This window comes from Oncorhynchus nerka, linkage group LG14 (genome assembly GCF_034236695.1).
Source record: "Oncorhynchus nerka isolate Pitt River linkage group LG14, Oner_Uvic_2.0, whole genome shotgun sequence".
Lineage (NCBI taxonomy): Eukaryota > Metazoa > Chordata > Actinopteri > Salmoniformes > Salmonidae > Oncorhynchus > Oncorhynchus nerka.
Genome location: NC_088409.1, coordinates 74445070 through 74457271, shown reverse-complemented (window position 1 = coordinate 74457271; position 12202 = coordinate 74445070). Strand labels below are relative to the sequence as shown.

The window sequence follows — 12202 nt, the reverse complement described above, 5'->3', positions numbered from 1 at the left end:
TGGCCTGAAATCTACAGAGAATCAATGACAAGTATCAATTGGTAGAAAAATACAAAAGGACCGGATAAAGAAATATTTTACCTGCATTTAATATTGGCATATTTAATCATTCATTCATTATCTATTGTTCATACAAATAAATAAAAAATAAAAATCCACTATTGAAAGGTAGTAAAAAGAAGGAGAGGGAGGAGAGGGAGAAAGAGTCTGCAGCTATTGTAAGAGTTGACCTAGTTAGGATAGACACCAGAGTCCATGGATTTGATATCCTGAAGGGGTTTCTAGCTCCTGATTTAAATGCAGTTGTGTGACGGGCAACCAGCAGTGCGATCTGTAGAGGGAGGGTGTGTGTGTGTGTGTGTGTGTGTGTGTGTGTGTGTGTGTGTGTGTGTGTGTGTGTGTGTGTGTGTGTGTGTGTGTGTGTGTGTGTGTGTGTGTGTGTGTGTGCGTGCCCTTATCATTGCCAGGCATTTATTTAAAGGTTGAGGAGATCAGATACATCAAAATGATATCTCTTTCATATTGATATTCATAAATGATATGTATGATTTACTTCTTCAATATTCAATATTGTCACAATACATTGTACAATCAAAGTGAAAATATAAAATGGTGTGATTTGTATCAGAGTATTTGATATCACCAACATAGGCCAATAGCAATTATGTATTAAAAAAAAGAAGCTTTTTTAAAGGTTCTCCATTTTGATTCTGTCTTTGGTACCCTGCAATCTCACAGTGGAATCCATCTTGTGCGAGACAAAATGGTATTTCTCTCTAGCCGCTGAGCAGCCTGTGTTCTGCAGCAATTTTCTCCCCAAGCACCTCCATGCTCCTCCAGTGTCTTTTAAGCTGTCAGACCTCTGTTATTGTGTTATGACAGACTGAAGAGCAGGAAGAGGGGATGCTAGAGAGAAGACAGGGGCTCAGCAGTCTGCAGCAGAAAATCAAAATGAAAGAAAATCTATTGTCTTCCTCTCTCCTATCTCGCTCTCCTTTCTATTAGTCTTTCTCTCTCCTATCTCGCTCTCCTTTCTATTAGTCTTTCTCTCTCCTATCTCGCTCTCCTTTCTATTAGTCTTTCTCTTTCCTATCTCGCTCTCCTTTCTATTAGTCTTTCTCTCTCCTATCTCGCTCTCCTTTCTATTAGTCTTCCTCTCTCATATCTCGCTCTCCTTTCTATTAGTCTTTCTCTCTCCTATCTCGCTCTCCTTTCTATTAGTCTTTCTCTTTCCTATCTCGCTCTCCTTTCTATTAGTCTTTCTCTCTCCTATCTCGCTCTCCTTTCTATTAGTCTTCCTCTCTCATATCTCGCTCTCCTTTCTAGTAGTCTTTCTCTCTCCTTGCCTCTGACTCCTTCTCCACCATCTGGCTTTTGATTTCACAGTACTCAATACTCTGTCCCTATCAATGTTAGCCTGTATCAGATCCTCCAGACATACAGTACTGTTATACACCGAGTATACACAGAGTATACCAAACATTAGGACCACCTTCCTAATATTGAGTTGGACCCCACCCCCTTTTGCCCTCAGAGCAGTCTCAACTAGTTGGGGCATGGACTCTACAAGGTGTCAAAAGCTTTCCACAGGGATGCTGGCCCATGTTGACACCAATGCTTCCCACAGTTGCGTCAAGTTGGCTGGATGTCCTTTGAGTGGTGGACCATTCTTGATGCGCACGGGAAACTGTTAATGCTGCGTAAAAAAACGCAGCGTTGCAGTTCTTGACACAAACCGGTGCTCCTGGCACCTACAACCATACCCCCTTCAAAGGCACTTAAATATTTTGTCTTGAATGGCACACATACACAATCCATGTCTCAATTGTCTCAAGGTTTAAAAATCCTTATTTAACCGGTCTCCTCCCCTTCATCTACACTGATTGAAGTGGATTTGACATCAATAAGGGGCCATAGCTTTCACCTGGATACACCTGGTCAGTCTATGTCATGGAAAGAGCAGGCATCCATAATGTTTTATATACTCAGCATATTTGTATGTATAGATTAAGGTTCTGAACCTGAGGTGAAATCATTGAAACAGGCAGCCTGGTGTTTGTGATAAAGGCAGAGCATCAAAAGAGCCAGGAGTGCTGCCCTGCCCTCTTCTTCCCAGCCCAGCCCTGCCGTGCCCTTCCCAGCTCTGTCCAGCCCAACCCTGCTGTGCCCAACCCTGCCCTTCCCAGCCCAGCCCTGCCGTGCCCAACCCTGCCCTTCCCAGCCCTGTCCAGCCCAGCCCTGCCGTGCCCAACCCTGCCCTTCCCAGCCCTGTCCAGCCTAGCTCAGCCCAGCTCCACACATTCCCTTCCCAGCCCTGCTGATCTGAAGGAGCTATCTCTCCCTTCGTTCTCCAGAAACACACTTAATCTAATCACCCTCACTTTGCCCGGGACTAAATCAAATTTCTCCCGACTCGCATACTAAGAATGCTAAATAAGACTTGCATACTAAGAATGCTAAATAAGACTTGCATACTAAGAATGCTAAATAAGACTTGCATACTAAGAATGCTAAATAAGACTTGCATACTAAGAATGCTAAATAAGACTCACATACTAAGAATGCTAAATAAGACTCACATACTAAGAATGCTAAATAAGACTTGCATACTAAGAATGCTAAATAAGACTTGCATACTAAGAATGCTAAATAAGACTTGCATACTAAGAATGCTAAATAAGACTCACATACTAAGAATGCTAAATAAGACTCACATACTAAGAATGCTAAATAAGACTTGCATACTAAGAATGCTAAATAAGACTCGCATACTAAGAATGCTAAATAAGACTGACATACTAAGCTGCTAAATAAGATTCACATACTAAGAATGCTAAATAAGACTTGCATACTAAGAATACTAAAAAAGACTTGCATACTAAGCTGCTAAATAAGACTTGCATACTAAGAATGCTAAATAAGACTTGCATACTAAGAATGCTAAATAAGACTTGCATACTAAGAATGCTAAATAAGACACGACTTGTAGATGAGAATGTGCATCCTCCTTTTCAAGGGAAGGGGGTTCTGGCTCCTCTGGTGACTTAGACTGTGTTTCCCAGTTCCATAGAGAGATGACGGATAGGATTATTCTGGCCATGTGGCTTCCCAATGGGCACAGAAATCAATTCTACATCTATTCCACATTGGACCAACGTAATTTCATTTAAATGACATGGAAACAACGTTGATTCAACCAGTGTGTGCCCAGTGGGTTAGCTCTAAACTTATTGGTAGAGTGAATCTACACACAGCTGTGTATTCAACTTCGTCAACAGCTAATGTGTGATAGGGAGACTAAAGCAATATGCTAAGACACAAATACAGATCTGTAGTCAAAGACATGGAAATAGCAGTACAAAATGCTACAATACCCAAAAGCATTGTCGAAAACCTCAATGGGAAAAATGTATGGGAAATAGGTGTGGACATTGTAGTGACAGGGATCTTGGCTCCGCCTGCTCCTCCACACTCTCTCCTTGTCCTCCTGGACAGGATGTTCTTTTCTGAGGGCATGTTCGGAGTTTAATTGGTGGCTGCTCCGAGGTCAGCGTGCCGGGGATCTGATCTCTAATCTGGTATAATTGAGGTCAGGTCACTGGGCTGCTGACCTCACCATGCAAGGACAGGGAGTCAGGGAGCTCCTCCTCAGCTAATAGCGCAGTAGGGTGGATGCATGGACACCCGGCGGGCTGACAACATGGCTCCATCATGGCTGTCATAGTGTACGTCGGCTACATTCACCAACAGCCCAGTCCTCACACCCTGAATAATATAAAACATTCTCTGCCCTCTCTCTGGACCTTCCTCTCCTTCATCCATCGCTCAGTCCCTCATCCCATTTTAACATCCTTCCCAATTCTTTCTGTCCTCTCTCTGTCCTCTCTGCCTATTCAGCTACATGTACAGTATGTGTCCTGACTCCTGTTATTTGAGGTTAGAGGGGTTTGCAAGCCATACTGTATATATAATAATCCTATCTCTTCCAGTACACAGAGCCCAGCCCGCTAGACAGCTGGCCCAGCCACACCACACCGACCCACGTGTAGGGTAGGGACTCAGCGCACTGTGGAGCGTTAATAATGAATGTGTGTGGAAGGGTGACGAAGCGTGTCACCATCTCCCCTCTTCTCCTTTGTGCTACATCAAAACACCACTTAAGGACACATAGTAACTCCTTTGATCCGTCACTCAACCCTAATCCTCTCAAAGATCAAAGATCTGTAAAATCAAGAAGTGATTTTAGAGGAATTATTTGATGGCTTGTTGTGATTGGCCTCATTTTGCAATGAGTGACTGGTGTTATTTACCTCTCCTCAGTAAATTAAAGATGCCTTTTTATTCATCATAAATCATTCAGGTGGGTTGAATCAATCCATGCAAAAAATGCCCAGCTGTCATGAGATGAACTATGCATATTTAAACACAAATCTTACATGTGAAATGTGTCATTTGAATAAATCATGCAGAGTTGTTTTCTACTCTCTTTAGTTTTGATCCAAGTTCTGGTTTGAACCTGTGATTCAGGACTATATTTGAAGGATAGGACTTTATCTGAAATAGCATATAGAATGAATGTACAGTATTTTACAGAAGAAAACCTCTTAAAATAGCAAACAAAAGCATATGCTATACAGTAGGTCTGATATGCTAGTACCAATTATTATGGCTAGATTATACAACGATAAAAAAACATTTCAGTGAGCACTATTGGCACATATCCCAGTGGACTCTTGAAGAGGTTGACCTCCCAGCCTTGCTCACTACACGATGAGAGACAGGCGGCAATTAAAATGCTAGTTTGGATTGTGAAGGAGCGTATAAAAGAATTCTGGTAGCCACTAACACATATGAACAGTGTAGTAGAGTATAGAATGACCTATACAGTACCTAAACACAACCAACAATGGTTGTCCTGAATTAGCTTGAATTAGCTTTACACATCAATAACTGACTGAACTGAACAAAAGTTCAAATGCAGCTTGTTAGTATTTCAAACTCCTTCTTCAAGTTGTGATATCAATGAGGCTTCAACCCTTATTAGTAATACAAGACCTATACAGGAGATTATTGGACTATATTAGCTTCTTCAAAAACATCAACAGAGTTCCAGCCTGCAAAACCTCAGGGACCTGAGTTGTTCAGTACTGTGGATCCAAGAAACACACAGCCTTAGGGCTCAGACAGACCAATAGCGTTTGCTGGCTGAGAGTACTTAGCACCTCAAAGTAATTTGTGAACCAAGTGTGTACTGATTTTACATGTAGAATCGCATGGAAAAATGTAGGCAGTTTGACGTTCTACAGTGGGTGGTCCCTAAAACACAGTGCGCTGAAAGATCGGCAGACGAATGGTAGATGCACATTCAGTGCGATGTGTTTGTGAGCCTTTAGTTTGAGCCTGGCTGGGCACAGAGACAGCAGGCAGGCAGGGAGCTACTGTATTGTACTTGCATGAATAATTAATCCACCTTCCCTCCATGTGCTCTCTGCATACCTGGTGCCATTGTGGAGGTGTTCTCCCTACGTGCCATTCCTCGACCACCGCTCTCATCTCCACACGATACTGCATAATGAGGGAGTGCTATTCTTTCTCTCTGACTCCTGGCCTGATGAAAGGTACTCAGAGTTCTCTTTTATTTCTTTCTTCCCTCTGCTCTGACAACAACAGAGGCTCCGTGCTGCTTCCACACAACCAGAAGCCAAGGTCAGTACAGTGCAGAGAGAGAGAGACAGGCTAGCCACCCTTAGATGTACTCTACTACAGCTGGCTCCTTGTATCAGCACCTCTAGCCAACAGTGAGAAAACTGTTGGACAGAGCATGGTGGGATTTTAGCTGTGAGGTGCGATGTTTGTATGTGGTTGTAATCTTCTTCATGGCAGTCAGTTATCCCTGAGAGATGCCTGGTGGGCTGGCTAATGTTAGCTTCAGCACAAACAGATAGCACACTGCAAGCAAAACCAATCAACTGGGAGGACAAAGGCTGGTGTTTGCTCCAGCCAGAGACAACAACATTCACACTTCTCTCTGTCAAATGATTACCTCTTGTCTGAAATGTCTTTGTATCGGAGAGCAACATTCTGTGTAGGCTACAAGAGAGAGGACAGCCAATGCCACAGGAAACCCTGCACGTTTCACATTAAACCAGATAACTAACACCACAGCTTTAAACACTTCCACTGGCACTAAATGTATATTTGACGATGTAGAATATCCACGGATTGTAAAATGAGTAATTACATTTAGCACTCTATTTTCACCAACCAACAGTTCTGTGGGTTTATATGGGTTCTGGGCTAAATAATGTGCCATGAGCAGTCTGCCATCATAACCTTATTATTGCAGCAGCTTAAAAACAGCAATTAACACATTTCCATCCCATCAGACGACACTAATTTGTGAATTTCATTCTCTCTCCATGCAGTCCCCAACCAGAGAGAAACAACAGTATTCTCCACTGAGCTACTGGCAACACCAAATCCACATATATAAAGCTGATGAAATTGCTTATGGTAATTGAGGTTATTTTAAAGCTAGGTTTAAGCTTTAAATTAAACTTTAATGAAATTAAAAGTGAATCATTTTAGGGTTTGTTTTGGCCTCTATTTCGAAAAACAAAAGTGAGGCTGGAAATAAATGTAACCTGCTATAGAAATGTTCATGATGTAGCGTTGTGCTGTTTTAATGTCATATGTTGAACAATGTTGAACATCCTTTTACTGTCTATAATGCTGAACTGTTATGGACTACTGAGGTCCTCCAAGCGCTCTCTCTCTCTATCCAAGACAAAGGGTCATAAAGTGGGCCTTCACACCTAGGTGTGATACCATGTGACCTCACAGGACTACAAAAGGGCTCTGACGTCTCCCCCTCACTCTTTTAGCCTCTTATCCTGCTGGACGTCTCAAGCTGGACCTCTCAAACTGGACTTCTATCGAGGAGGGAGAAGAACCTCCAAGGTCCAGGCCCTGTGTCAGCCTACTGAAAGTACTTCAGTAAAAATACTTTAAAGTACTACTTAAGTAGTACTTAAATGTGCATCTACCATTCGTCTGTCGATCTTTCAGAACACTGTGTTTTAGGGACCACCCATTGTAGAACGTCAAACTGCTGACATTTGTCAGTAGGCTGACAACAGGGCCTGGACAGTAGGCCAGTAGGCTGACAACAGGGCCTGGACAGTAGGCCAGTAGGCTGACAACAGGGCCTGGACCTTCACCTTTAATGGCAAGAATAAGTGGACTGATAAGTCAAGGAAAAAGTACATGTTGGGTAACCTGGGACACAACCCAGAGGAGCAGCACATGAGGGGCCTTCCAAACTCAGAGGAAAGGAGCAATAAACCACCACAAAGAAACCCCTCAACTAAGGACAAAGGAGGACACACTGCCATCTTGCCTTTGTTCACCTCCATGTGGCCTAGCTAGAGCCAGGGACAACAGACTGTTCACAGACTGAGTATCACATCTTTAATATTCAGATATCTTGGTCTCTTTCTTGTCTTTCATTCTATTTCCTACCTTTTTATGATCCCTCATTATTTTGGTAAATATTTTGATTAGCGTTATTAAATGTTGATTGTATAAAACACTTGTGTTTGTCTTTTATTCTGGAAAATAACTACAATATATTCTTAAAGAATTCATACCTTCAGATTAACTCAATGTATTGCTATTATTCAAATTTTAGTCTTACAAAGTTATTGTAAATAACTCATAAGTCAAGTCATAGAATACCAATTTTGTCCAAGAAAGGACTGGTGCCCCGTTAATAATTTCATAGTGATAAGCATTCACACTACCTTACAATGCAGTGTATTTGTAAACAAATTACTGCCCCCACACACAACTGGAAGCCCCTGTGAAGGGAGTCTACTTGGTAAGAGAAGTAGGTTTTTATCAGCACCCAAAACCATCCTGTAATTTTATTTGGGAAAAAGCACCTATCTACTGTAAATACTGCAGTGCAGTTCCATTGAATTGAGCCCTATGTCTATTACCCCCCTGCCTGTTCTTCTACAGTATTTCTGTCTGAGTGAGTAGAGTTCTGGAATTAAGGACATTAGTATACGGGTTGTATACGGGTCTACATCAGCCTCCCAGAGATGCAGCTGAATGATAGGCCTAACCATGAGGCTCGACACTGAATCTGAAGCCCTGGCTTTTAATAGGGTCTGTTCTCAGTAATTATGCTGACACAATTTGATCAGTGCAGGCTAAGTATCTTCATCTGAAGGAGATGGGGGGAAATTAACGCTGATGTAATAAGTACCATTTGTCACTATTAAGACGGAGGTGTTGACAACTACTGACGTTGTCAGGGAAACTGTTCTCTCCCTCACTTCCAGCAAGCACCCCATCCCCCCAAAATAATCAGTGGTGGAAAAAGTACCCAATTGTCATACTTGAGTAAAAGTAAAGATACCTTAATAGAAAATGACTCCAGTAAAAGAGAAAGTCACCCAGTAAAATACTACTTGAGTAAAATACACTTAACTATCAAAAGGAAATGTAATTGCGAAAATATCAAAAGTACAAGTAAAAGTATAAATCATTTCAAATTCCTCATATTAAGCAAACCAGATGGCACCATTTCTTAGTTTTTTATTTATTTATGGATAGCCAGGGCACACCAACACTCAATCATAATTTACAAATGAAGCATGTGTGTTTAGTGAGTCTGCCAGATCAGAGGCAGAAGGGATGACCAGGGATGTTCTCTTGATAAGTGCATGAATTGGACAATTTTCATGTCCTGCTAAGCATTCAAAATGTAACAAATATTTTTGGGTGCCAGGGAAAATGTATAGAGTAAAATGTAGATTATTTTCTTTAGGAATGTAGTGAAGTAAAAGTAAAAGTTGTAAAAAAAAAAAAAAAAGTAAAGTATAGATACCCCGGAAAAACTACTTAAGTAGTACTTTAAAGTATTTTTACTGAAGTACTTTACACAAAAATGGAGTCAAATACTGTACTCTGCAGTAAACACACGCATGCACACATACACACACACATGCAAAATAACCATTATTCCTCAGGGCGCTGTGTATCAGGCAGTCCCCTGTCATGATTGAGAGCTTCTGTATGCTGCCTTGAGCTGCCGTACTTCAACACTGGGGGGTGCAATCACTGCTATACACTGGCCTGGCTAGTATCGGCTTTGGAAATAGTTTGCAATAAACAATGCACGAAGCCCACATGAAACAACATGAAATAGTGGTAATAAATCTGTCAATCGATCACAGCATAGAGGGGGAAAAAGCCATCAAAGTATTGACAATGCATTTCATAAATTATGCATGGTTTGTCAGATCACTGAATCAAATCTTATTTGTCACATGCGCCGAATACAACAGGTGTAGACTTTATTGTGATATGCTAACTTACAAGCCCTTTCCCAACAATGCAGTTAGAAAGTAAGAAAAAATAGCAAAAATAAATAAAAGAGGAAATGGTAACACAATAAAATAGCGAGGCTATATACAAGGAGTACTGGTACCGAGTCAATGTGCATGTAGGTCAGGGTAAAAGTGACTAGGCAATCAAGATATATAATAAACACAGTAGTAGCAGCGTATGTGAAGAGTGTGAAAGTGTATCTACAGTGCATTTGGAAAGTATTCAGACCCCTTGACTTTCTCCACATTTCGTTATGTTACAGCCTTATTCTAAAATGGATTAAATATATTTTTTCCTGATTAATCTACACACAATAGCCATTTCTGACAAAGCAACCACAGGTTATTAGAAAGTTGGGCAAATTTATTAGAAATCATCTGAAATATCACATTTACATAAGTATTCAGACCCTTTACTCAGTACTTTGCTGAATCACCTTTGGCAGCGATTACAGCCCCGAGTCTTCTTGGGTATGTCACTACAAGCTTGGCACACCTGTATTTGGGGCGTCTCTCCCATTCATCTCTGCAGCTCCTCTCAAGCCCTGTCGGGATGGATGGGAAGCGTCGCTGCAAAGCTATTTTCAGGTTTCTCCCGAGATGTTAGATCGGTTCAAGTCCGGGCTCTGGCTGGGCCACTCTGGCTGGGCCACTTGTCCCGAAGCAACTCCTGCGTTTTCTTGGCTGTGTGCTTAGGGTCGTTGTCCTGTTGGAAGGTGAACCTTCGCCCCAGTCTGAGGTCCTGAGTGCTCTGGAGCAGTTTTCATCAAGGATCTCTCTGTACTTTGCTCCGTTCATCTTTCCCTCGATCCTGACTAGTCTCCCAGTCCCTGCCGCTGAAAAACATCCCCACACCAAGATTCTGTCACCATCATGCTTCACCATAGGGATGGTGCCAGGTTTCCTCCAGATGTGACACTTGGCATTCAGGCCAAAGAGTTAAGTCTTGGTTTCATCAGACCAGAGAATCATGTTCCTCAAGGTCTGAGTATCACGACTCTGGATATGACCCAGATGCACACAGGAGGATGGTTCAGTTGTCAAAATATTTTTTATGACAAAAGGGCAGGTCGAGGGCAGGCAGAGGTTTGTAGTCCAAGGCAGAGTAAAAAAGGGACAGGATGGCAGCCAGGCTCAGGGTCAGGACAGACAGGAAGGTCGGAACTGGAAAGACTAGAAAATAAGAACTAGAGAGAAGGTAACACACAGAAAACACACTGGGACGACTTGACGAGACAAGACGAACTGGCAACAGACAAACAGAAAATGCAGGTATTAATATACAGGGGATAATGGGGAGAAATAGGAGACACCTGGTGGGGGGTGGAGACAAGCACAAGACAGGTGAAACAGATCAGGATGTGACAGTACCCAAACTCCTGGAATCCTATCTGGGCACATACCTGGTTGACCGGGGTGTCGGCGGCGGAACTCAGTGATGAGGGCTGGGTCCAGGATGTTCCTAGAGGGACCCAGCACCTCTCCTCCGGGCCATAACCCTCCCAGTCAACCAGGTACTGGAATCCCCTGCCCCGAGGGGGAACGTTCAGGAGGCGCTTCACCGTGTACGCCGGATGGCCGTCGATGAGACGGGATTAGGGGTGGGCCTGGAAACAGGAGACAAAGGGTTGTGAGACAAAGGTTTAATCCTAGACACATGGAAAGTGGGATGTATACGGAGGGTACGGGGCAACAGAAGACGAACAGCAGAGAGGCTAAAGACTTTAGAGATGGGGAATGGACCAATAAAACGGGTGGACAGCCATACCCTCCGCCCGGGCCGATAGCGGGGAGCCGGGGTCCGGTGGCAATCCACCTGTTTCTGATACCTGGAGATGGTCTTAAGAAGAGCAGACAGGACTCTCTTCCATGTACGCCGACAGCGGTGGACGAACATCTGGACGAGGGTATGCTGACCTCTTGCTCTGGGAAGAGCGGGGGCTGGTAACCCAAGGAACATTTGGAGGCCGAGAGTCCAGTGGCTGAGCAGGGAAGGGAGTTGCGGGGGTACTCCACCCACACAAGTTGCTGGCTCCAGGTGGTGGGGTTGGCAGAGAAGAAGCAGTGAAGAGTAGTCTCCAGGTCCTGATTGGCTTGCTCCAATTGACTGTTGGACTGGGGATGAAACCTGGAGGACAGACTGGCCGATGACCGAATGAGGGTGCAAAATGCCTTCCAGAACCTGGACGAGAACTGAGGACCCCGATCGGAGACCATGTTGTCCGGATGTCCATGGATCCGGAAGACGTGCTGCACCATAAGCTGGGTTGTCTCCTTGGCTGAGGGAAACTTGGGAAGGGGAATAAAATGTGCAGCTTTGGAAAACCTATCCACCACAGTAAGTATGGTGGTGTTGCCATCTGACGAAGGGGGACCAGCAACAAATTTCAGGGGAAATTAGGAACAGGGAGTGGTTGAAGGAGACCAGCTGTAGCTTGCCACAAAGTTTTTCTCTGTGCACACACAGTGCAGGCAGCAACGAATGTGGAGACACCTGGAACCATGGTGGTCCACCAAAAACTTTGGCGGATGAAAGCCAGGGTCCATTCCAGGACCGGGACCCAGGCCGAATCTGGGCCGAACATCCGGTAGGCCGGGCCCCCCCTCCCCCCTCACTCCGGGGTGCGGCTGGGAATGCTGCTCCTTGCGGACCCAGCTCTCAATACCCCATACTAGTGTAGCTGCTAGACAGGAGGTAAGGAGGATGGTCTCAGGGTCAGAGGGTGTAGTAGCGGAACTATACAGGAGGGAGAGAGCGTCAGGCTTCACATTCTTGGACCCAGGGCGATAGGCAATGGTAAAAT

General features: G+C 43.7%; 1 protein-coding gene across 1 annotated transcript in view; it reads right to left on the bottom strand.

Annotated features, from left to right (window-relative positions):
- LOC115141882 (cell adhesion molecule DSCAM-like) overlaps positions 1 to 12202 on the bottom strand; it is a 138685-nt gene that overhangs the window by 47068 nt on the left and 79415 nt on the right. The gene's annotated exons all lie outside the window — the stretch shown is intronic.